This window comes from Ursus arctos, unplaced genomic scaffold (assembly GCF_023065955.2).
Source record: "Ursus arctos isolate Adak ecotype North America unplaced genomic scaffold, UrsArc2.0 scaffold_19, whole genome shotgun sequence".
Classification (NCBI taxonomy): Eukaryota; Metazoa; Chordata; class Mammalia; order Carnivora; family Ursidae; genus Ursus; species Ursus arctos.
This window is the reverse complement of record NW_026622863.1, coordinates 36,943,756-36,960,620: the sequence shown is the minus strand read 5'-3', so window position 1 is coordinate 36,960,620 and position 16,865 is coordinate 36,943,756. Positions and strand designations below refer to the sequence as shown.

Here is a 16,865-nt window from a genome sequence, read left to right as displayed (position 1 = left end):
GCACAGAAAAAAGAAAGTAATCTTATGAATAGTCCAAAAAATATAGATCTTGCCAGTAAGTTGCATGAACGAGTTTTATCCTTATACCATGAAAAAGAATAGTTGGGAAATGAAATGACTTTCAAAATAACCATTTCAACTGGGTTTTTAAAAATCAAATATTGTTGTCTAGCCAAGCACAACTAAATATTCCCTTTTTTTATCAATGTGGGTAAAAGTGCTGCCTCGGAAAACATACAGGAGTCCTACCGCTCCCAACTGCTGGGCAGGGGAGGAACGTGGGTTCCCAGAAAGGGCTCCAAACACCACGGTGGGGCTCATGGCACGCAGTTCTGGTAGCAGGTGGACCCCCTTTCCGAGGGCTCAAGTGACCCTCCACATCTTCCCCACAACCTGTCTTGCTTTCTTACACTTTGGGTAAGCAGTAATTAAGACAACTTCACCTAGAATACAATGGCTTCTTATTAAATACTATTTTCCAATTGTTGTAGCTCAAACTGTTTAACCAAGGTTGTTATAAGCATAATGCACTCCTGTTCTGAAATACAGAGCACCAGACTACTGAACCTTCTCAGGGTCATTAAACAGCTGTAAACATTATTACAAAAATAAACCAGAGATTTCATGCTTACATTTTGGCCTAGAGCTTGCTATGCTGAGCAAGTACATTTTTTCATCTCTTACAATCAACGCTGGTGACATTTGGGCATCCAAACAAATTACATCACAAATGTTACTGAGGTGGGCAGGACACTGAGTGGTTTATTTGCCAGATGATTAATAGACAAACAGGAGGGCAGTTCGGGTGACCTGTTCCATTTTGACTGATGTGTAGACAATGCTACGAGACGGGGCCAGAAACAGTTAAATCGTCGCTGAATTTATTAACGAAAAGATGATATTCAGATTGGGCCGTGGAGTATGGCGACTGTGTGACCGGGAGAGCCGAGTTGGAGAGTATGGTCGGACTCCCCAACTTGCCCTTGTGGATGGAATGTGGTCAAAGTCAGGGCCCTCAGGGCGTTGGATAGTGAGTGAGACCCCGCTGGACCAGGTTCACACACGGTCCCACGGAGACCCAGACAGCTTCCACGCTGGGGGATGGGAGTTGGAGGACTTAGAAGAAGAGAAGGAATAAAAAGTATCCTCTCTTTGAAGACTGTGGACGATTTCAAAATTCTCAAGGGCGAACGCATGTTGGGTTTTGGAGTCTGGGTTGAAGCTGTAGCCCAGAATTGAAGGCAGATCATGAGCACAGCAGACAGGAAAGGAAAACACCCACAAAATGCACCCCTAGTCATCTTTTCAGGGTAGAGAAGACTTCCAGGCTGAATTCCTGGCCAACTATCTGCCCACCAGGCAAACAGATGCTGGGATGGAATTCGGACAACCTCCTGTGGGGTGATTGTGAAGACCATGGATGTGTCAGGCAGAACAAGCTCTCAAAAAATTAAACAGAAAAAAAGTAACAATGGTCATCATCACCATCTTCATCATTGCCATTATCACCATCATCTTCTACTTCATCATGACTATCTTTATCATCACCACCATCATCTTCACCACCACCACTGTCACCACTGTCACCAGCTTCACCATCATCATCATAACCACCACCACTGTGACCACTGTCATCATGTTCATCATCACCACTGTCATCATTACCATCATCATCACCTTCACCACCACTGTCACCGTCATCATCATCTTCATCATACCTACCACAACATCATCATCATCACCTTCACCATCACCATCATCACCATCATCATCATCATAGTCATCACATCATCATCACCTTCATCACTACCACTGTCACCACTGTCATCAACTTCACCATCATCACTGTCATCATCATCACCTTCACCACTACCACTGTCACCACTGTCATCAACTTCACCACCACCATCATCACCATCATCATCATCATTATCATCATCTTCTCCACCACCATGGTCACCACTGTCATCACCTTCACCACCACCACTGTCAACACTGTGATCACTGTCATCACTGTCACCATTATCATTGCTTTCACCACAACTGTCACCAGGGTCATCACCCGCACCACAGCCATCACATCCATATCACCTTCGCCACCACTGTCACCGTCATCATCTTCATCATAGCTACCACATCATCATCATCATCATCATCATCACCTTCACCATCACCACCATCATCACTATTGTCCTCTTCACCTTCATCATCACCATCATCATCATCTTCATCATAACCATCACATCATCGTCACCTTCACCACTGTCACCATTGTCATAGCTATCACATCACCATCACCCCATTGTCATCTTCATCACCTTTGCCAACACCATCACCATCATCACCACTATCATCATCTTTACTGTAGCCATCACCACCATCATCACCATCTACACCAGCAACAGTGTCCTCCTCCTCCACATCACAATACCATCTGCCAGCACGACACTGTGCTAGGTACTTCACAATCATTACCTCTTATAGCCTCACACAACCTTAGAATGCTAGGTATTAAACTACCCCCATACTACAAAAGAGGAAACTGAGACTCAGAAAATTTAAGTCCAACAAGGTCACATGACTGGGGAGCCTGACTCCAGAGCCCAAGCAAGACATGCTGGTGGGCAGGCTGGCTTCTGATGTCCACACCACGTTAGTCCTGCTGAGCTGAATGCTGACAGATGCCAGCTCCTTCATTCGCCAAATGTATAGAAACAAAGGCAGCCACAGTTCAGGGAAAGCCTAAAGGAAGCCAAGGAGCCAGGGCCCTCGTGGACGTGGAAACATGCAGTACGCTCCAGAGAAAGCAACTCAGGGGGCTAGTGTGGGCGGCAATGGGGTGCAGGCAGGCACTGTGGCTCTAGGAAGGTGACGAGTCTGTTGCTCCCCCACTGGGGAGGGTGTCGCACAAAAATGTATTTATATGATCTTGTTGTCTTAGCGTCCAGAAGGTGAATATATTATTCCACGTTCTCCTGTCCCAGATCAGACGGGTTATTCCCCAGCCAGACTGGGGCAATGGAAAGAGAGCGGCACCTGGAGGGCCGTGAGCATGCGTCCAACTGCACAAGCTCTTCCACCGGTGGTTGGCCACGGCTACCTGCCTGAGTCCCCACTTTGCCGTCCCTAAAATGAGCTGATATTAACTGCCCAGCACACTTCACAGGGTTTGGAGAAGGCAAATGGGATCATGGGAGAGAAAACACGGAGCTTAAATTGTAGAAGGCTGTGCCTGTACAGGGACCTTCCTCGTGTGCCGACCACAGCTTCAGCACAGGCTTCCAGAGCCGGAAAGACATTCCACAGGGGAGTAGAATCAATACTGAGGGTGAAGGACACAACCAAGGCATGATCAAGGCCCATAAGCGTGGTTACTAAAACCTCACTCATGGCGGACTTTACTGGTGCTCATACTGGGACTCATACTATTCAGTGACATTTGTCAACACCTGCATGTGGCGAGAAACGGGCCAGCCACCAGCAAGACCAGATCCTTGCCTTGGAAAGTTAACTCAAGGAAGGGGAGAGGGTTATGCCCACGAGGAGCCAGACTGGGGGCAGGTGCTAAAGGGGGAAATGTACAACATGCCACGGGGCTGGGTGCAGGTGGGAGGGTGCAGCGGGGACCAGGGAAGGGAGACCAGTGAGGAGAACAACCAGGAAGAGGTCAGTCCTTGGCTGCGCTTGGCGGAGGTCACTTGGCACAGAAAGATGGAAGGGCATGGAGGACAGAAGGAACAGAATGTGCAAAATGGGGACTAAGCATGGAATGTTCTAGGGGATGACAGGAAATGGGGTGGACATGGCGGGCCAGGCGCCTACCTGAAAGCCAGTCCATGGAGTTCTTATCTGGGGCAAAAGTGGGGCTCAGGAAGCTTCTGTGAGAGTTGTAGTGGAACACGTGCTCTATCTACCGCCTCTGTGGCACGTTAGTAGCTTCCTACTACTTTGGATCAGAGGAGATGAAAAAAACAGAGGGTGAAAATAAACTCCCGAACCACAACCCAAACATCTGAGGGCTAGAGTTCTTGCTGTGGTGAGGGAGGGCTCCCTGCGCCCAAGAGAAAAGGCTACTCAGAGTTTGGAAGCAGACATTGATCTCCCCTCTTTTTCTTAACAGCAAAAAAATAAAAAAAGTGAAAGAAGGACTGCTCCCCATTAACTCCAGGCAGCCCACCCCCACCTCACCGAATGTGGCCGCCCAGATTTGTCCTTCACGTTCCATCCTGGGGTCGCCTATTCCGGTAAGCCTTCCTGGAACTGCCCTAGGCTGGAGGTGAGCCTCGGTCCCCAGAGTTGCCATGCAGTTTCCCAGGAACTGTGAGGACATATTCATAAGGCACTTCAATGCACGCAAATAAGGAGATCATGACATTTTTTTTCTCCTCTCCCAGAGCTGTGTGACAGCAGGGTTCCCGTGAGCTCCTGTCTGTGGCACCTGGGGCAACAGTTCCACCAATAACTGGTCCTTTAAGCTTCTGACGATCACGGTGCAGGGTAGGGAGGTAGTCCGGAACAACCTCAGAATGCACAGTATTTTGTGAGCAAAAGCCCAGGCCTCTCCCCCAAGAAGGCAGGCCATCCAGTGGTGTTTCCATTTCTCCTAGATGCAATGATTTGGGAAGGAAATGGCCCCCTAATTTGCTGTAATTGATTTATCTGAACTGTGTCCACCTCATCAGGGAAAGCAACAAACCACACACACACACACACACACACACACACACACACACACACACAGGCTTTTAATGAATGACCTACCTTTAAAATATCACAAACCTGAAAAAGATACCAGCAGTTGTCATGAAGTGTATTGATCCTTTCTCTCACTGGCTTTCTCCCTCTCTTTTTAACCAGACTTCGTCATGGCAGGAAGTTAGATATTTAATCCCCTATTAACCCGCCTTGGCTCCCCGCTCAGCCTCAGCACACAGCCGCTGCCCTAGAACAAAACAGGGGGCCCGGCACCCCCAGGACTCCCGGCAGCCCCGCCCTCCCAGAGGGCAGCAGCCAACAGGGTGCGGGGCCCAGCTACCCGTCACCACCCTTCACCCCTGATTAGAGCCATCTACACCTGAGCATTCAGGACTAGGAGATCGTGTCGAACACTTTATTTTCATTTCACAGAAGCCTCAGATTTGATTCGGTGCAAAACTAAATATAATGTAGAATGCACATATGCAAGAGTGATCAAAGAGGGCCTGATTGTGAAATATTCATAGAAGTCGGCCCGGGGAGATTCGTTCACGGGGGCACCTGTCGAAGACAGAAGCTCAGATACACATCATCTCGTAAGTACACACAATCATTGCTGAGCAAAGAATCTAGGCACATGAGTGGAGCCTTTGCTGCCTGCAACCCGCAGGCTCAGGCCAACCGATGGGCCTCTCCAGGCCAGGCTGGGGCTTCGGGTCTTTTTAGCCCTTGGGGTCCCCAGTTCAGGATCTCCAGCTCCCGTGCAGGTCACCAGGCTGGCCTCACCTCGCCTCTGCTGCGCCAGACTCTCGGGAGGGGAGGGGAGCCCAGCAGCCCCTGACCAACGCAGCGGGAACAGCTGCTGTGGGGCTGAGCCGCACGTCGGCCAAGCACACAGACACAGGGCTGCTGGGAGCGACTCTGCCAGCAGACGGACTCCAGGGACAGACACGAATTTCTGACCACTCTTAGGAAAGAAGGGGGAGCAAAGACAGCCTCCCCAGCTCACACGTGCTTGAGGAGAGAGCAGCACCCTGTGTCTCATCTTGTTTAAGCCTATAAGTATTTTAAAAGAGGACCCTCTGTTCTCAGGGAGCTGGTGAGGGGACTTGGTGCCCTTTTGTGCATATCGTTCCCTCTGTCTGGAACATTCTCCCTGCGATCCTCACTTGATCCCTATGCTTCATCAGCTAGTGAAGATTAAATGCCACCTCGTCCAGGAGGCCCTCCGTGATACCCCAGGGGCAGGGCAGGAGCTCTCCTGTCTGTCTTGCCCCCTCCCAGTGGCTTTTGTACTGGGTTGGGTTTGTTTGTAGATGGGTCCAGAAGCTCCCTGCAGGGGGGAGGCCATGAGCATCTCTTCACTGGGGTGCCCCCAGCCGCGCCACTGAGCCAGGCCCCGTGGATGCACTCAATAAATATTTGTTGAATGCACGAAGAAAGGAGCGAGCAAACGGATAAATGATTGAATGAGGAAGTGAATGAACGGAGCAAGGTGGGTACACAGCATCTACCTTGGGGAGAGAGGAGATGCCCAGGCAGACTCAGGCCACAACCCACTCCTGCACTGCTGGGACAGACCCTGCTCTCTGCTCCCCAAGACACAAGCCAGGTGAGAGGTTTGCTGATAGAGACTGATCTCAAATGTCACCCCATCCGCATGCCACTCTCCCCAACACACTTCACACTCCCCACGGAGGGTTAATCCCACTCCGTCTCGTGATGGATAACCTGGGTCCCCGTCTCTGGCTGGCACCTCCAGGGACCCATATCTAACCCAAACCCAATGCTTTATATGCAACACAAACCTACAAATTCTGGCTGAGTGAATTCTAAGTCCCGCCCCCCACTGCCCTTTATAAACCCTGCACTCCTTCTGAAGCCTCTTCTTCCTTCAATGTACTCGCGCTCGCCCATGCAAACATTGGTTCATTCATTCGCTCCGCATTTCCTGACAATCCACTGTGTGCCTGGCGCTGTGCTGGGCTCTGCAGAGAAAAGAATCAGAAATAGCCTACCTTCCAGAGCTCACCATCAAAAGGGTAGACGGAGCTGAAACTTCGACCCGGAGATCATGATAACATCCGAGCGCTGTTTACTCACAAAGGGTCAGGGGACTAGGAGCCTTGAGGGTAACCACCACACCTCATCCATCTGTCTCTGAGTGCCCAGCACAGGGGAGGCCCTGGGGATGGGTCTGTTGTCTGCATGACACTGCCTCTCCCTTTCTCGGGCTTGTGCCACTCTGAACCCCAGCTGATACCCCAAATCCCATCATTCCAAGATCCGGGTCCTTACAGAACAGAATGCCCTCTCTCTGACAGTGCCCTCCAGGGAACAGTGTTCCTAGTGCCTGGAACAGCACTGGGGCTGGACATCCCAGAGAACTGGCTGCCCCCCATACCTATACCAGGTGGGCCTACAACGTCCCCCACGGGCTGCTCTCCATCCTGCCCTGGAACCAACCAGACAGCCACGTGGCCTCGGACACCCCGGCCCCTCTCTGAGTCACGGCTTCCCATCTATAAACCAAGCAGGCTGGCCAGGCTGATCGCTACCCTCAGCTCCTCAGTCTCTCCTCCTGCCTCCTGATTTATGCTTCTGTGGCCCACCTGACAGGGAAGGGGCCTCCCAGCCAAGCCCTGATCCTGAACCATCACCAATCACAGAGAATGGCTGGAGTTGAACTTCACCGATGCTGAACACCAAGGGAAACATTAAAAATGAAGCAATTAACGTTTCTCTTCTTACAAGGGAGGAAATGCCATTAGCGGGCTGGTCCGGGGCCATCAGCATGTGGTCGGTCCACCCTGCCCCGGACAGGCCGTGCTTTATTGTCACGATCATGACAAGAGGGGACCTGGACAAGAGGTATTTCCTCAGGAGAGGCTTTCCAGAAGCCCTGGGGCGTTCTTGGCGTGGAGGTAGGACCTACACGAGCTGCATCTAGAAGGGACAGTGGTCAACAGCTGGGCGGCTAGTGTGACTCTTTGGGGTCCCCGAGGGGATTCTTTTCTGGGACTCCATGTGACAAATGAAAAACAGCGGCTGTCGCTGGAGAGGAACTGCGTCTTACCCAGAAGAACAGGAGACCCAGGAGCTGCAAGGTGGTACCCCTCACTTAGGCATCTGTGACAGGACAGCAATAATGAGGTCATTTGTGCCAGGGGCCTGCAGCAGCGCCTGGCAAAGAGCGGGCACCCCATAACGGCTCCCACACTGCCCCCTCCTCTGTGGCCATGGTGACTGCGTGCAGCCAGCGCTGCTGGGCTGTCAGCACACCTGCCTCGGCCAGTCCACTGCAAGGCCTCCCGGAAGCCAAACACTCCCAGGGCCTGTGTGGCAGCCAAGGGGTTAATAACCTCACCTTTCTTTTCTTTTCTTTTTTTTTTTTTTTCAGATTTGGATTAAAGTTTTTGTTTTTTTTTTAATGTTTTTTTATTACATTATGTTAGTCACCATACAGTACATCCCTGGTTTCCGATGTAAAGTTCGATGATTCATTAGTTGTGTATAACACCCAGTGCACCATGCAATACGTGCCCTCCTTACTAGCCATCACCAGTCTATCCCATTTCCCCACCCCCCTCCCCTCTGAGGCCCTCAGTTTGTTTCTCAGAGTCCGCAGTCTCCCATGCTTCACTCCCCCTTCTGATTACCCCCCTTTCTTTATCCCTTTCTTCCCCTACCTATCTTCCTAGTTCTTATGTTCCATAGATGAGAGAAATCATATGATAATTGTCTTTCTCTGCTTGACTTATTTCACTTAGCATTATCTCCTCCAGTGCCATCCATGTTGCAGCAAATGTTGAGAACTTGTTCTTTCTGATAGCTGAGTAATATTCCATTGTATATATGGACCACAGCTTCTTAATCCAGTCATCTGTTGAAGGGCATCTTGGCTCCTTCCACGATTTAGTTATTGTGGATAATGCTGCTATGGACATTGGGGTGCATATGGCCCTTCTCTTCACTACATCTGTATCTTTGGGGTAAATACCCAGTATTGCAATGGCTGGGTCATAGGGTAGCTCAATTTTTAACTTTTTAAGGGACCTCCACACTGTTTTCCAGAGTGGCTGCACCAACCTGCATTCCCACCAACAGTGTAGGAGGGATCCCCTTTCTCCACATCCTCTCCAGCAATTGCTGTTTCCTGTCTTGTTGATTTTTGCCATTCTAACTGGCATAAGGTGGTATCTTAGTGTGGTTTTGATTTGAATTTTCTTATTTTTAAAAGCGTCTGCAGCTCGCGAGGAAAAGCCAAACACCCCCACTTGAGATCTGGACAAAAGGCCCGTGAAGGCAATTCAGGGAAGAAATGGAATTGGCTAATGACCATAGAAATGTCACTCCTCACGAGACAGCCAGAAGACTCCAAACAATAACAAGGTCCCACTTGAAAATAATTCTATTACAGATTATACCCAGACCTTGCGAGAACCCTAAATTTCCTCCACGGAATCATGGCACCCCCAAAGAGGAACACGGGAGAAGAGAACATGGCCATGTTCCAAGCACAGCGTCCCTGCCAATGTCCATGTGCAGGGTTCCCGAACACCCCTGGCAGGGGCTTTGACGAGGCCGAGCTTGGAAGGGGACCATTCTAGACAGCTCTTTCGCACCTATGCTGAGGACTAAAGGAACAGCAAAGGCCCTGGTGTTAAAAGGTGTAGCCTATGATTTCTGCTTTACCCAGAGAAACCTCTTAGAAAGCCTCCCAGCAGTCCTGCCAGGGAAGCGGACCTCCTCGGGGAGCAGGCAGGGCACGATGGAATACAGCTTGACCTGACCGATGAGCCCTGCTTACTGGGGGGCAGTGTCCCCGAGCCTGAGGCCAGCCTGTGTCTGCTCGCTCCCCCTGCACCCACGGAATGTCTCCATGTAAGTGCAAGATGCACAGAACAAACGTCACTGTCTTTCCTGCAGCACAACTAACAGGAGTCATTCCGGAAACTTCCGCAAGCGGCCATCCCCGTCCCCCATCCAATCTCCCTCCCCACTACTCTCCTTCACATTCTCCTGAACTGCTCGGGGAGCATGTCTCCACCCCACGAATGAGATCTGTGCAAAACTTCTCTCTGCAGGGGCGCCTGGGTGGCACAGCGGTTAAGCGTCTGCCTTCAGCTCAGGGCGTGATCCCGGCGTTGTGGGATCGAGCCCCACATCAGGCTCCTCCGCTATGAGCCTGCTTCTTCCTCTCCCACTCCCCCTGCTTGTGTTCCCTCTCTCGCTGGCTGTCTCTATCTCTGTCGAATAAGTAAACAAAATCTTAAAAAAAAAAAAAAAAAAGACTTCTCTCTGCACAGCGATGCAACTCGAAGGAAAGAAGGCACAGATAAGAGTAAAGTGGCAAAGCTGGGGAAACCCCAGAGGTCATCTAGCTCCTGAACACTTAGTCTGATGTGCCCATTTTATAGATAGGTATACGGAGGCCAGCAGCTAGGTGATGATCCTTCTAAGGCTACATAGCTAGTTAGTAGGTATGTGCCTGTGTAGCTTGGTTACCTCCTAAGTACTCAAAAAACTTAGTAGACAATATGTAGATGCTCCCTGGCTGGCTGAAGGGATGAGCAGGTGGACAGAAGAAGAAACAATGCAGAGACAAGAAGATGAATGGTCCAACCAACCAATTCTAGAATGCCCTTGCCCCTACTCGCTCACCAGCCAAATGGGGAGCAGCCGTTACAAAAAGGCTTCAATATTCTATCTTCCCCTGCTGGACCCCAAGCTCACCAGCCTCTTTTTCGCCCCCGTGATTTCTTCTTCAATTAGACAACATAAAATTAGACTCTTGATTCCATCATGTCCTGGATCTTACTGACCGGTCCTCAAAATCAGGTAGCCTGCTCGCCTGCAAACTTCTCGGCCTTCTGCAGAGCCCCACACAGGGCGTGATGCCCGTGAACTGAGGTCTGAGCCCCTGGCACCCTCGGGGACATGAATCCCTCCCAGGAGGCACCTGCAAGGTACTGAGAGACTGCAGCCAGGGCACTCCGGACTCCAGACGTTCAAGATAAAGATTCTACCAAGTCTTTCCTAAGAAAGCAATCAGGAGAGTAAAGATGGGGTCGGGACCAAAGATGCCCCCCATTTAGAAAGACACTTCAGGAAGCAGGAAAGAATGTTTCCATTCGCTCATTCATGTGTTTGATTTGCATCAAATTACATCAGGTTGATGTGATGTAACATGACATCCCCCCATGAAATGCATAAATCAAGGCACCCCATAAATTTAAAGGAATAGAGCTCTTTTCCAGAAGTGGCTAATTACTCATAAACAGCAGATATTTTATTGCCGTTGGTCAGTAGCAGGTTTTTAACAGCCAGAGCGTTTTGCGACTCAAGCTTTTCATAACACGGGGCTGAGGAAGCCAAGCATTACCTGTTTGTAGCTCCCTCGAGGGTTACAAAGATCTTGCCCAAGTAGACCACCTCTGGGGCGGCCCCCGCAGCCACGCCTGGCTGGGGTGTGGTGCCAGCCCCTGACCCACCCCTGCTCTGTTGGAAAGGGAGCCTGGTGCTGCAGCCAGCTGCTGTCTGGGGACAGGAGCTCAGGGCTGTTAGCAGGACCGGGCACTTCCTCCTCCACCAACGACAGGTTTGAGCAGACATGGATCTCCCTCCACCCAGGCCCATGACAGGCCCTGCATTGGGGAACTCTCCCCTTCCTCCTCAGCCCAGGGGCTTGGGGGCACTGTAAAAACCCCAGACCCTATCTGTGGAATTCATTCGAGCCAATCAGAATATCCCACCCCTTGGCCTCGGTGCTAAGTTCAAGGATCAGCGCATGACTTAACTCAAGCCAATGAGAGTGAGGCCTAGGTCTTGCCAGTGAGCTACAGACACTTCAGACACTCTCCAGTGAGGTCTGGAGCTTTGGCAGCTGTTTTGCTACCAAGATTTGGAAGCTGCTAGGGGTGGGGCTGTCACATGCTGGGATAAGGCCAGGACCGAGGAGACAGAGGAGAGAAGTCAGCTACTCAGGGACATAAATGGAGCTCCTGGATCAAATGGCACCTGAAGCTGAATGATTTAAACACTTTGCAATTACACGAGCCAATACAGTCTCCAGCGCTTTAAGCTAGTTTGGGTTGGATTTCCTGTCACTTGAAACCAAAGGAGTCTTGGCTGATAAAAGACCACAGCCTCCCTTCCAGACACCCCCTGTGCCTTTCTGCTTCACTCTGCTCAGCCAGCCTCCTGCCTGCCTGAGGATCACGCCAACTCCTTCCCATCTTTGTTCTCTTCCACTGATCTCATTCGAATCCAGGCCAGCCGCACCGCGCACGCCCTAGGGTGCCGAGCCACGCTCCGGCTTGGCTCTTCTGGAAGTGTCTGGTGTGAAGTGGAGAAGGAAGGCCCTGGACACAGAAGAAGCACTCCACAGTGGGCACCGAGACTCCATCTCTCACCCTGCCCAGCTGTCTCCTTGCCATTTGCCAAGGGATCTGGGATTCCACCATTGGGTCTTTCCCATAAGGCTTTTCATGTTGGCTTCAAGGAAAAGTGATTTTATACGAGCGTCGTCGTGATAGCGCTGAAGTCCGAAGCAGGTTTGCATGGATTTAGGGGCACATGCCGATCCTTCTGTACCCACCCTCCCCTCCCCATCCCCTCCTTGGGTACCCTCTCCTTCAGATCTACAGTCAAATGTCACTTTCCCTATTACCCGCGCTCAGGCCTCTGTGTGTCCAGCCGACTGTTAGCTGAACTTGGTGCAGATGTCTGCCTGCCAATGAGGGAAAGCGAGGCCCCAGAGTGCTCACTGTTGCACAGGCTTCTGGTCTACAGAGCAAATGCTCACCCACCGTTTCCTCTGGTCTCTCTGCACCCTCCCCACTGCAGGGACTCCTGGCCTCCTCCTCATTTTTTTTTTAAGATTTTATTTATTTATTTGAGAGAGAGACAGCAAAAGAGAGAGCATGAGCAGGGGGAAGAGGGAGAAACAGGCTCTCTGCTGAGCAAGGAGCCCAACACAGAGCTTGATCCCGGGACCCTGAGATCACGCCCTGAGCCGAAGGCAGACGCTTGACCAACGGAGTCACCCAGGCACCCCGGGCCTCCTCTTCATTGTACAGAGTGCCCCAGAGGGACTGAGCTTCCCCCCAGTGCTCCCACCTGAGCGCAGGCCCCCCCTCAGCCTGAGCCACACGCCAGGAATGTGAGGACATCCTGACACTGCAGCTGCCAACGGGATACCTGGAGCAGGCGAATATAAGAGCAGAATGGAAACCAGCGGCGGCAGTCACCCCGGTGGCCCAGAGGCAAAGGGTCCCTGGGCTGGCATTAGCTCGGCTTCAGGGTGACCCCCGGAGCACCCCCTCGCCCCTGCCTCCACGGGTACTCACAGCAAGCAAGCAACCCCCTGGAAAGCACCTGGGACTGGGCAGACAATGTGTCGTCCAGACCCTGGGAAGTCGGCCCCATGTCTCTTCTTGCAGAGGCCACACACCCTGGCAGAGAGCCCCGAGACCTCCTGCGCCTGGCCTCCCCTGGATCCCGGTCATGTTACTGCTTGTCGCCCCCCCCGCCCCCCCCCCCCCTTTGCCGCGACCACTCCCCTGCCCGGCCACAGCTGCCGTGGCTGTCGGCCACAGCTCCTGCGGGAGCCCCCGGGAGGGAGCCCTGCCCTTGCGTGCCCTTCGCACAGGCTGGGCAGGCCCTCGGTGGCAGGGGACAGACCAAGCAGGCTCTGCAGTTCCTGTCATCTCACTCCGGAAACCCAGCTGGCCAGGCACCGGCACACGCAACCTCTGATCTACGAAACGGCCCGCTCCCCCCCGCAGCATCCACGGACACCGCGGGCCCAGCAGTGAGGGAGCAGGGATGCGCAGATCTACTCACTCCTCATTTACCCCGCTGCCGAAGAGCCGCTGGCTCAACTCCTGCCTCCCCTTTAGCCATAAACCCGGCAATGGCAGTGAGCGTCTCCCCGTGACGTGGCTACATCCCTGATGCCCACCCCGAGTGCTGGGCCTGCCCGGAAGACTTCATTTTTTCTTTAACTTTCTTATCACGAAATATGCAGAATATTCCTAATCAATAGTGAGCAGAGGGAATGCACGGATAAATGAACGTGTGGACGGATGGACGGATGAATGGATGTGGGGGTGGACGGATGTGTGGATGGATATGTGGAGGGATGGATGGACAGACAGTCAGATAGATGTGTGGGTGGACAGACGGATGATGTGTGGGTGCACGGAGGAGTGGACAGAGGGATGGATGGATGTGTACATGCGTGGGTATGGGTGTCCCCTATGTGTTAGCTACTGTAAGGACGGTGGAGATGAGCTTCAAATAGTCTCTTCTAGAAGGGAACAGAGTCTGGGCCTGATTCCAAAACAGAGAGCGGAAAGTACACAGGAAGCGTCCCCAAAGGATGCACTCTTGCAAGCAGGTGTCAGGAGAATTCAGAGAGAGAGATGAGGGGGGGAAATCAGAATCCATCATAACATTGAGTGACACCTGTTAAACTTCCACTTGGGCAGTAGGGCCCTTAGGTTTGTCAGGCGTGTTCCTTAGTCCTTTCTAAAAAAACCTAACAGTCCTAATGAAAGATGACCCTGTCTTTCCGGTGCACTTTCCTGATGCTTGAATCATTTTAAACCTCCGGGGTCAATGTGCCCCGTCTTTGGGGGGCTTTTCTGCAGAGCTCTGCTTCCCCCAAATCCTAAACTCTCCAGTAGCTCGGGGTCCCCTCACCTGTCTCAGGAAATAAGTAAAATAAAAATAGTTTAAGAGGCCCGTACGGACCTGTATCCCCAATCACAGGCGCCCACATATCACCTGCCTGACGCTGTGAGCCGGGGAGCTGCTCCGTAATGAACCGCCTTCAGGGTTTGCCATGTTTTTGTACCCCTGCTAATATTTTTTTAATTAATTCACTATTTTTTACTTTAATGCATTTAAAACGAAACTATATCATTACCCTAAATGGAAATTTGTATCACTTGCTCTAAATTAAAGGTAATTATAAAAATAAATAAAATGAGAACAATGTTATTAAATTCTGGCTGGATCTTGCTGCCTGCCGCAGGCTCTGGCCTGAGGCCTGCTCTCTCGTACAGAGGGAGGCTGACAAAGGCACCGGGCGCTACACACACACACACACACACACACACACACACACACACACCCCGCGGCCAACGAGGCTTCCTCCTAGCGGGCTGAGGCATGCCACATGGTTCGCCTCTACCCTGTGACCCCGGTTATTTTTATATGGGGTCCATGCCCCTCCCGCAGTTGCCGTGGACACCCCAGTAGCCGGCTTCTTCCTGGTCAGAACAGCCCCTCCTTTCCCGGCGAGGACCTTCAGATCAGGATGGATAAAGATCTCCTTAAGAAGTTCTGAATAAATAGGAATTAATGGACCTTTCCACCCCATTAAAGAAATTTGAAAATAGACCGACTCCTCCTTTCTCTGCCTCTTGGGTCCTCCCCCTCCCTGTCTCGGACCTTTACTCCCTTCAAAGCCCACAGGCTGCCGTTTGGGTCAGCGTTCTGCTTCATTCACCCGGGAGGACCAGAGGGTGGCTGGCCACCGCTGCCCCTCCCTGAGGACCTCAGTGCCCAAAGAGCCGGTGATGAAAAGTCCCTGCTCCCCTTCAAGTTTACAAGAGAGAAGACTCCTGTCTGTTGCAAAACACCGATTTCGGTGGCAAGTGAAGGAAAAACAGTGAAATCAACCAAAAAACAAGCACATATAATCGACACGTCTGCATTAAGCACGGTCAGGCTCTCCCTCCATTCAAAGCCTGGCCCCAGTGGGTTATCCATAGGGTTCTTTCTGAAACATAAAGCCTCAGAAAATAGCACAGCAGTTCTGAGACTGGGTCCTGAAAATCTACCTTGTTGTTCTTTTTCAAGAAAGGAACATTTCAAATATCGGTGAAATCTTCATAAGAACAACTAAATAGATGGGATTTAGCTTCACAATGAACCGTACCTTCTCCTCAAAGGGTGCAAATGAGAATTTAGGATGTTTTTAAAAAAGATTTTGTTTTTCCTGATATTGCCTGAGCTGGTGCTTCTGACGCTGGAGATTATCCGTGCAGCAGCCGGCTTGTTGTAATTAACGCACAAGTAGCAGCTCTACTTCCTAGTAATATATTTTCCTAAGACTTTGATGATGCTCGGAGATTTTGAATCCCACGCTGCAGACTTTGAAGAAACTGCATTGGATAGAGACACCTCAGACAAAATTGGAAATAACTCGAGTCTAATATGCCTCCCCAGGAGCCTCACGGAAGAACGGGCTAAGGATATCTGAGCGCACCGTGGATCAGGGTGCAGGAAAGTTGGTCTTGCGGGGCCTGCCAAGGCATTCGAGCGGTGATTGGACCATCTTCTTGGGGGTGTTTTGGCCCCTGAGTGTCTTCTTTGGTCTCAAACATAAATGACTTCCTTAAAGGATTTAATTAATTCTTAAATGTGCACAGAGCCCATGAGCACAAACATTAACTTGTTAAAAGCATTAAGCCAGATTCTGTTCTCAGCCACTCACAAGCAGTTCCCTGTGACATCCCTGGGAGTGTCACATGCAGGCTGGGCCCTGCAGATGCCCAGCACCCTTGGTGCTCCGCTCCTGCAAGCACCAGGCCGTGACTCATCTCGGGGCCGGCATCACAGGCTGGCCTCTGCTCCAGCCCCCCAAAGAAGTGCCTGGGGGAGAACTCTGTCCCCTCTCTGCTCTGCTTTCTTTCCTCTTCACTGAGCTCCCTGGGTCGCTGATGGTTTCTCCGTGCCTGGCAAGGACACCGAGGAGCAGGGGACACGTTGGGAGTCCTTCTTGGATGGGGCGAGCTGCGGTGAGCGGGGCCTCACGCGGAAGCCTCCCCAGATGTGAGCACACCAGGGGAGGAAACGCGCTGCCTCTTCTCGGACGCAGTCCAACCGCTGCCTTCTCCAGGACGCCCCTGCCCGCCTCCTGCCTGTCCCCACACAGCTGGTTCCTCGACGTCACCAGCTCCCTTCTTGTTCACCGCCCCAGTGTCCTTTACGTGCCCTGTCTTGGATGGAATGTGATTTAAAACAGCAGAAACGACATTTATCGCCTGTAAAATAGGCCATCCACACACAAGCACACGTAAGCATGTGTATCCACATGCGTGTGTGCGCGTGTGCGCTCAATGCCAGTATTCGCTGCTGTAACACGTAAGGGACGT

The 16,865-nt window shown here is 51.6% G+C and overlaps 1 protein-coding gene across 1 annotated transcript in view; it reads right to left on the bottom strand.

Moving 5' to 3' along the window:
• The window catches only part of ZNF536 (zinc finger protein 536), a 231,490-nt gene that overhangs the window by 96,138 nt on the left and 118,487 nt on the right, over nucleotides 1–16,865 (bottom strand). The window lies entirely within an intron of this gene.